This window comes from Montipora foliosa, chromosome 9 (assembly GCF_036669935.1).
Source record: "Montipora foliosa isolate CH-2021 chromosome 9, ASM3666993v2, whole genome shotgun sequence".
Taxonomy (NCBI): Eukaryota; Metazoa; Cnidaria; class Anthozoa; order Scleractinia; family Acroporidae; genus Montipora; species Montipora foliosa.
This window is the reverse complement of record NC_090877.1, coordinates 12,304,878-12,313,756: the sequence shown is the minus strand read 5'-3', so window position 1 is coordinate 12,313,756 and position 8,879 is coordinate 12,304,878. Positions and strand designations below refer to the sequence as shown.

General features: G+C 37.5%; 1 protein-coding gene across 1 annotated transcript in view; it reads left to right on the top strand.

Moving 5' to 3' along the window:
- Positions 1 to 4,108: 4,108 nt before the first annotated feature.
- LOC137971331 (tetratricopeptide repeat protein 28-like) overlaps positions 4,109 to 8,879 on the top strand; it is a 162,608-nt gene continuing 157,837 nt past the window's right edge. Inside the window, exons 1-10 of the mRNA XM_068818156.1 lie at positions 4,109 to 4,234; positions 4,917 to 4,964; positions 5,205 to 5,253; positions 5,839 to 5,884; positions 6,142 to 6,191; positions 6,881 to 6,928; positions 7,169 to 7,217; positions 7,803 to 7,850; positions 8,111 to 8,159; positions 8,844 to 8,879. The exon at positions 8,844 to 8,879 is cut by the window's right edge and continues 12 nt beyond it. The gene's annotated coding sequence lies outside the window, so the exon portion shown is untranslated. The remainder of the gene's footprint in view (positions 4,235 to 4,916; positions 4,965 to 5,204; positions 5,254 to 5,838; positions 5,885 to 6,141; positions 6,192 to 6,880; positions 6,929 to 7,168; positions 7,218 to 7,802; positions 7,851 to 8,110; positions 8,160 to 8,843) is intronic.

Here is an 8,879-nt window from a genome sequence, read left to right as displayed (position 1 = left end):
CGTTCATAGTACTGGCGTTGGCCAAGAATGATCTTCCATGTGACAAAACTCTCTTGTATGACTGTCATCGTGTCCCATGATGCACTGAACAGGCCCAGTCCCCACTGCTCTCATGCCGCAGAAATATTTCATTACCAGTTAATTCATATTCATTCAAAGGCCGCATTTTACATATTTCAGCTCTACTACACTATATACGTCGTATACGAAATTGGTTTATCATTTTGGAATTAGCTCAAGAAACGATTTAGGGCGCGTTCGATTGACCCTATTCCGGAATAAGAATACGTGGAGAGATGATTAAAACGGTATGTTTGGCGCGTTTCGAAGCCACAAGGATAATAAAAATATGTTTAAAATAGCATTTTAGCAGATGTTTGACAATTTTAATGTGAATCTCCCTAAAAACGAATGATTTATAACTTATATTCCATGTATTCCTATTCCGGAATACGGTCAATCGAACGCACCCTTAGTTTGGACTAGACTTCTAAAGATAAATTCGTTAGAGTGGGGGTTAATATCTAACATGCTTAAGTAATCTTTTGAGTATCGAAACTGGACAGACACCACTGCTTGACTGGGCAATCACAACCTCATCTCCCTGGTCTGTCTTGTTTTTCTCCACTCGGATTGTCAGGTACCTGTCATCAATAGAGATGTGACTCATTCTGATGTTACGAACCTCATCGGATCTGAAAAAACCCGCAGCTTCCCGTATAGTATCAGGGGCACCCAACGAGAATGTACTTCAAAACCACTTAAACATAGCATTGTTTAACGTATTTTAGTATTTAAACGGCAGATATAGGCATATTTTTATCCCCTAAAAATTTTTCATCTGTTCGGATTTCCTAGCTGAAAGTCTAGTGATCCGAAAATTATAGGGATAAAAACTTACCTTTCGTAAATTTCAGCCAGGAAAAAGGTCTCGAAAATTCTAGGTGACCTTTTTAGGGCAAAAATCCGTCTTGGGCAATTCTTCGATGACAAAGACGGGTTGGACTGGAACTTGAGACTTAAGTCTTTCAACTGAGTCTTAACAAAGTTAGCAGAATCCCGGTCCTTTTAAGGACTAAAAACTCCTTAAAGGGACCAATCTGGGCGTGGCCTAGGCTCTTTTTGACCCCTTAAGGACACCATATTTAAAACATTTTGCTTAGGCAAACGTCCAGATTTCTTCTGGATAAGAAGTTAATGACAGGCCTGCACGGACTTCTTCAGTGTGGTTTTTGCGGTTGCCTCGTGTTTGAGCCTAAAAAAAGCTATATTTTTGCTCTGACCAGCATGTCGTTCCATCATAAAATGAACGTGACCAGAAAATTAAGGCAAAAGGACTTTTTTTTGCATTTTTTACTTATTCCATTAAGTATTTTATTTTTTATGCAAAATGTTTGTTTATAGTGTATATAATTTTTTAGTTAGTCTTGCACAAGGCTCACGACAAGACAGTTATAAATAAATGCGGTATCATAAAGGACCAAACCTATTTTTTCTGCTTGTACAGGAATGGTTTCTACTGAAAACTTAGGAACCTAATCAAGAACCTACTTTAGCCTAAATTGCCAATCACTACCCCCAAATATAAGAACTTGTTTTGCCAAACTTGGAAAAATGTAGGTTCTTACACGCGGGTTTTTACTGTATCTGGATGTATATATACTTTCCAGTCACAAACTTAAGTAACTTACATATAACTTAAGCTTACTGATTGTTGCTGTTGCAGTTGTAAAAGTTCTAACTGCATTTGAAGAGCTTTCATTTCCTGCCGAACATAAACAAATGACAACATTTCTGTCATACTTGTAAACTTACTCTCAAAATATTTATGAAACTGACAACAAGAAAATTAATGGCTCAAACCAACTTGACCCGCTGTCTTGATTCGCTTCGTCGACTGCGCGTTTTCTAAGTTTTTTCAGCACAATAGAAGCCTCTACACAGAAGATTTTTGTTTGTTTGTACCAAAGGCAAAACAACGTGTTTTTTGCCGCAAACACGACAGCCAATTTTATAGTGGTAATCACTTGCACGCTTTCAACTTATTCGCCAACAGGCGAAGGGAGCCACGCAAGCTTCTAAGACTCTTCTAACACTAAAAAGTCCTTCGCATGGTGGAGGAAAGTTTTGCAACCCCTCATCATTTCCCGCCTTTGCAAACGCGGCTACCAGCTAAAAGTTAGAATCTTCCAGAAAAAAAGAACAAGCGATCGATTCTTTTCCTTTGCCGAGAAAGCTCGATGACCTGTTGTCTTCTTTTCTGGCAACCATCTTGCTTGCAACGAGATTATGCGCATGCATCAAATGGATTCCTAACGCACCAATCAGGCAAAAGTCTCCATTGCTTTTCGCAATATGATGAGCAATGGAGACTTTGCCTGATTGGTCCGTTAGGAATCCCATTTGATGCATGCGCAAGGCATGCGCATAACCTCCTTGCAAATAGACTATTTATATCGTATGTGACGACGCGTGTGATCTGAAGAGGAAATCAAAGCGTCCCAAAAAACCATCAAATCCTCCAGGACAACGTAGAAAATAGTAGCTGAGTGAACTTTATTTATCTAGCTGTCCATAAAATGAGTTTTCGAAAAGAAACAACGCGATTTGAAGTTTTAATGGAACATTTTCCTCGATTAGTTGACTGTCTCAAAATAGCGTGACGTCACGTGCTCTCGCATCCTTAGCGTTGTCTGCCTGTGGTCGTAGGTTTGATTCCTGCCCAGGACTCTGATTTTAAAGTTGTCCTACCCCCGTTGCCCGTTGTCAACGCAACTTGTGTTGTATCAACTCCTTCCCTCGGGCCAATTACACATTTCCATCATGCGTGTATGTCGGTATTGTTTTTACATTTATTTTGTAGTGGTCACGGTCATTCAGTTGTAACAGACGCACGCACACAAACAATCCACCGATATTGATTACCATTAATTTATTTGTAGCTGGGTTCCTTGTTCCTGCTCAACACGTTCCAACGAAGACTTTGCCAGGTAATGAGACACTCCTAATTGATTATTTTTTTGTTGTTTGATTGAACTATACTGCTTTCTGTTCTTTAATTAGTTGTACATTGTGATCACATAATATGCCTTATAAGCCTGCTTTAAATTAAACTCTTTACTGTTTCTCATGCGTAATAAATTTCCTTCTCGCCTCTCTTTTCTTTTCTTTGGATTAAAGTCAGTAACTATGTCGGCACACATTCCTTTTATGCATAACTTAACTGTTTATTTTCTGAGTGATCACGATCATTCAGAAGCTTGGCTGGTTGTCACGAACGCAGGCACGCACCGCGCACGCAAACAATCAACCAATGTTGCTTGTCCATTAATTCATTTGCAACGACTCGAGGAACATATCAAGGTAATAAGTAACATTAGCCTGAGGGTGTAATAAATTATTTGTTTCTTGTGTGATGGAACCATGAACTGCCCACCATTCTGAGAAAGTAAGTAAATGATATGTATCTTGAATTATTCCTGAACAGAGAAGGTTTTAGTTTTTGAATTCGCTTTATAATAGATTCAAACTTGAGGGTGCCACAAAGCAAAATGAGGATTGAGAAAGCATTCAATCAGTTTTTGCCATGACAAACTCTTTATGTCTACTCTTTAAGTCTTACATAAAGCTAAGCAAGACCAGAGCCTCGTATAATGCATGCGTTCTCATCACAACTTTAAACCTTGCCGAGCGAAACCATGTATTTTGTAAGTTGTTCCGAGCAATCATGAACAGTCATCTCACCTCGATCCGTTCTCTTGAGAACTTTTCAGCTTTCCGCTCCAGTTCCACTGTTTTTGCATATTAGGCATAAATGATTTGTGTTATGAAAGTTAAAATGGATAACCACATTAAATCATCAAATTTTGCAGAGTCATTTCTTGTTGTCGAGCCTCACGTCGAATAGTACCCATTTTGGTAAGTTGCTCACTGTTACTCATTTCTTAATAACACAAACAAGTAATAATTTATGTGTGATAAACCAGTTCTGACGAATTTTGCGTTACTTTTTGTTGTTTTCTCTTTACTCAGTTTGGATCAAGTTACTGACTACGTCAGAATTCCTGATATGTTTATTTTCTAATTAAGTGATCATGATCACCGTCACTCATGATCAGTTGCGAATGACGCACCCAAATGATCCACTAGTATTATTTATCACTTAATTTTTTGTTCAGCCGGATTCATTTTTCCTGCTCACAAGGTCTTAAAGAGGAACATTGCAAGATATTTGGTAATATTAGCTTGCTGGGTGTAATCAGATATTTGTCTGTCGTTGCAAGATAATAAGTAACAATTAGCTTGAGGTGCCGGTCACGGTGCTAAATTATTTGTTTCTTGTGTGATCGAACTACAATGTAAAAACTGCCCTCCATTCTTTTCTTGCACATCGAGAAAGTAAGTAAGTAAGTAAATGATGTATCTTGGATTGTTTCTGAACAGAGAGGGTTTTTAGATTCAAAATTGAGGGTGTTACAAAGCAAGTGACGATGAAGAATGCATTCAATCAGTTTTAGCCATAACAAACCCTTAATGTCTACTCGCTTTAAAGTCTTACTTAAAGCTAAGCAAGATCGGAGCATCGTATAATGTACCCGTTCTCATTACGACTTTGAACCTCGCCGAACGAAACCATTACTTGAGTTTTTCGGAGCAATGGAACAGTCATCTCACCTCGATCAGTGTTCAAATTGGACTGCTTCACTGATCAGTTGCGCTCTTTGCTCGAGTATGAAATGACTTCTCCTTGCTGCTCCATTTGTTAGTTCTCTTGAGAATTTTCAGCTTTCCGCTCCTGTTCTACATTTTTAATGCATACTAGGCATAAGGGAATTTTGTTATGAAAGTTAAAAGTTTTCCTACAAGATTCGATAATGCATGGATAAATAACCACATGAAATCATCAAATTTTGCAGAGTCATTTCTTGTCGTCAAGGACTTCGCATTGATTAGCATCCGTTTTGGTAAGTTGCTCACTGTTACTCATTTGTTAATAACACGAACAAGTAATTTATTTGTGATAAACCAGTTCTGATGAATTTTGCGTTACTTTTTGTTTTCTCTTTACCCAGTTTGCATCAAGTTAGTGACTAAGAATTCCCTACATATTTATTTTCTGAAGTGACCACTGTCACTCATGATCAGTTGCAAATGATGCATCGAAATGATCCACCGGTATTATTTATTTCTTAACTTTTTTTCAGCCGTATTCAGTATTCCTGCTCAGAAGGTTTTCAAGAGGAACATTGCAAGGTATTTAGTAATATTAGCTTACTGGGTGTAATAAGTTATTTGTCTGTCGTTGCAAGGTAATGGGTAACAATTAGCTTGAGGGGTCACGGTGCTAAATTATTTGTTTCTTGTGTGATCGAACTATATACTGCCCTCCATTCTTTTCTTGCACATCGAGAAAGTAAGTAAATGATGTGTCTTGAATTCTTCCTGAATAGAGAGGGGTTTTAGTTTTTGAATCCGCTTAGATTCAAAATTGAGGGTGTCACAAAGCAAATGACGATTAAGAATGCATTCAATTAGTTTTAGGCATAACAAACCCGTAATGTCTATTCGCTTTAAAGTCTTACATAAAGCTAAGCAAGACCAGAGCCTCGTATAATGTACATGTATGCGTTCTCATTACAACTTTGAACCTCGCCGAACGAAACGATGTATTTTGTGAGTTGTTCCGAGCAATCATGAACAGTCATCTCACCTCGATCCGTTCTCTTGAGAACTTTTCAGCTTTCCGCTCCAGTTCCACTCTTTTTGCATATTAGGCATAAATGATTTGTGTTATGAAAGTTAAAATGGATAACCACATTAAATCATCAAATTTTGCAGAGTCATTTCTTGTTGTCGAGCCTCACGTCGATTAGTACCCATTTTGGTAAGTTGCTCACTGTTACTCATTTCTTAATAACACAAACAAGTAATAATTTATGTGTGATAAGCCAGTTCTGACGAATTTTGCGTTACTTTTTGTTGTTTTCTCTTTACTCAGTTTGGATCAAGTTACTGACTACGTCAGAATTCCTGATATGTTTATTTTCTAAAGTGATCATGATCACCGTCACTCATGATCAGTTGCGAATGACGCACCCAAATGATCCACTAGTATTATTTATCACTTAATTTTTTGTTCAGCCGGATTCATTTTTCCTGCTCACAAGGTTTTAAAAGAGGAACATTGCAAGGTATTTGGTAATATTAGCTTGCTGGGTGTAATCAGATATTTGTCTGTCGTTGCAAGATAATAAGTAACAATTAGCTTGAGGTGCCGGTCACGGTGCTAAATTATTTGTTTCTTGTGTGATCGAACTACAATGTAAAAACTGCCCTCCATTCTTTTCTTGCACATCGAGAAAGTAAGTAAGTAAGTAAATGATGTATCTTGGATTGTTTCTGAACAGAGAGGGTTTTTAGATTCAAAATTGAGGGTGTCACAAAGCAAGTGACGATGAAGAATGCATTCAATCAGTTTTAGCCATAACAAACCCTTAATGTCTACTCGCTTTAAAGTCTTACTTAAAGCTAAGCAAGATCGGAGCATCGTATAATGTACCCGTTCTCATTACGACTTTGAACCTCGCCGAACGAAACCATTACTTGAGTTTTTCGGAGCAATGGAACAGTCATCTCACCTCGATCAGTGTTCAAATTGGACTGCTTCACTGATCAGTTGCGCTCTTTGCTCGAGTATGAAATGACTTCTCCTTGCTGCTCCATTTGTTAGTTCTCTTGAGAATTTTCAGCTTTCCGCTCCTGTTCTACATTTTTAATGCATACTAGGCATAAGGGAATTTTGTTATGAAAGTTAAAAGTTTTCCTACAAGATTCGATAATGCATGGATAAATAACCACATGAAATCATCAAATTTTGCAGAGTCATTTCTTGTCGTCAAGGACTTCGCATTGATTAGCATCCGTTTTGGTAAGTTGCTCACTGTTACTCATTTGTTAATAACACGAACAAGTAATTTATTTGTGATAAACCAGTTCTGATGAATTTTGCGTTACTTTTTGTTTTCTCTTTACCCAGTTTGCATCAAGTTAGTGACTAAGAATTCCCTACATATTTATTTTCTGAAGTGACCACTGTCACTCATGATCAGTTGCAAATGATGCATCTAAATGATCCACCGGTATTATTTATCTCTTAACTTTTTTTCAGCCGTATTCAGTATTCCTGCTCAGAAGGTTTTCAAGAGGAACATTGCAAGGTATTTAGTAATATTAGCTTACTGGGTGTAATAAGTTATTTGTCTGTCGTTGCAAGGTAATGGGTAACAATTAGCTTGAGGGGTCACGGTGCTAAATTATTTGTTTCTTGTGTGATCGAACTATATACTGCCCTCCATTCTTTTCTTGCACATCGAGAAAGTAAGTAAATGATGTGTCTTGAATTCTTCCTGAATAGAGAGGGTTTTTAGTTTTTGAATCCGCTTAGATTCAAAATTGAGGGTGTCACAAAGCAAATGACGATTAAGAATGCATTCAATTAGTTTTAGGCATAACAAACCCGTAATGTCTATTCGCTTTAAAGTCTTACATAAAGCTAAGCAAGACCAGAGCCTCGTATAATGTACATGTATGCGTTCTCATTACAACTTTGAACCTCGCCGAACGAAACCATGTATTTTGTGAGTTGTTCCGAGCAATCATGAACAGTCATCTCACCTCGATCCGTTCTCTTGAGAACTTTTCAGCTTTCCGCTCCAGTTCCACTCTTTTTGCATATTAGGCATAAATGATTTGTGTTATGAAAGTTAAAATGGATAACCACATTAAATCATCAAATTTTGCAGAGTCATTTCTTGTTGTCGAGCCTCACGTCGATTACAGTACCCATTTTGGTAAGTTGCTCATCACTGTTACTCATTTCTTAATAACACAAACAAGTAATAATTTATGTGTGATAAACCAGTTCTGACGAATTTTGCGTTACTTTTTGTTGTTTTCTCTTTACTCAGTTTGGATCAAGTTACTGACTACGTCAGAATTCCTGATATGTTTATTTTCTAAAGTGATCATGATCACCGTGACTCATGATCAGTTGCGAATGACGTACCCAAATGATCCACTAGTATTATTTATCACTTAATTTTTTGTTCAGCCGGATTCATTTTTCCTGCTCACAAGGTTTTAAAGATCAACATTGCAAGGTATTTGGTAATATTAGCTTGCTGGGTGTAATCAGATATTTGTCTGTCGTTGCAAGATAATAAGTAACAATTAGCTTGAGGTGTCACGGTGCTAAATTATTTGTTCCTTGTGTGATCGAACTACAATGTAAAAACTGCCCTCCATTCTTTTCTTGCACATCGAGAAAGTAAGTAAGTAAGTAAATGATGTATCTTGAATTGTTTCTGAACAGAGAGGGTTTTTAGATTCAAAATTGAGGGTGTCACAAAGCAAATGACGATGAAGAATGCATTCAATCAGTTTTAGCCATAACAAACCCTTAATGTCTACTTGCTTTAAAGTCTTACTTAAAGCTACATGTAAGCAAGATCGGAGCATCGTATAATGTACCCGTTCTCATTACGACTTTGAACCTCGCCGAACGAAACCATTACTTGAGTTTTTCGGAGCAATGGAACAGTCATCTCACCTCGATCAGTGTTCAAATTGGACTGCTTCACTGATCAGTTGCGCTCTTTGCTCGAGTATGAAATGACTTCTCCTTGCTGCTCCATTTGTTAGTTCTCTTGAGAATTTTCAGCTTTCCGCTCCTGTTCTACATTTTTAATGCATACTAGGCATAAGGGAATTTTGTTATGAAAGTTAAAAGTTTTCCTACAAGATTCGATAATGCATGGATAACCACATTAAATCCTATTTTGCAGAGTCATTTCTTGTTTTCAAGGACCTAGCGTCGATTA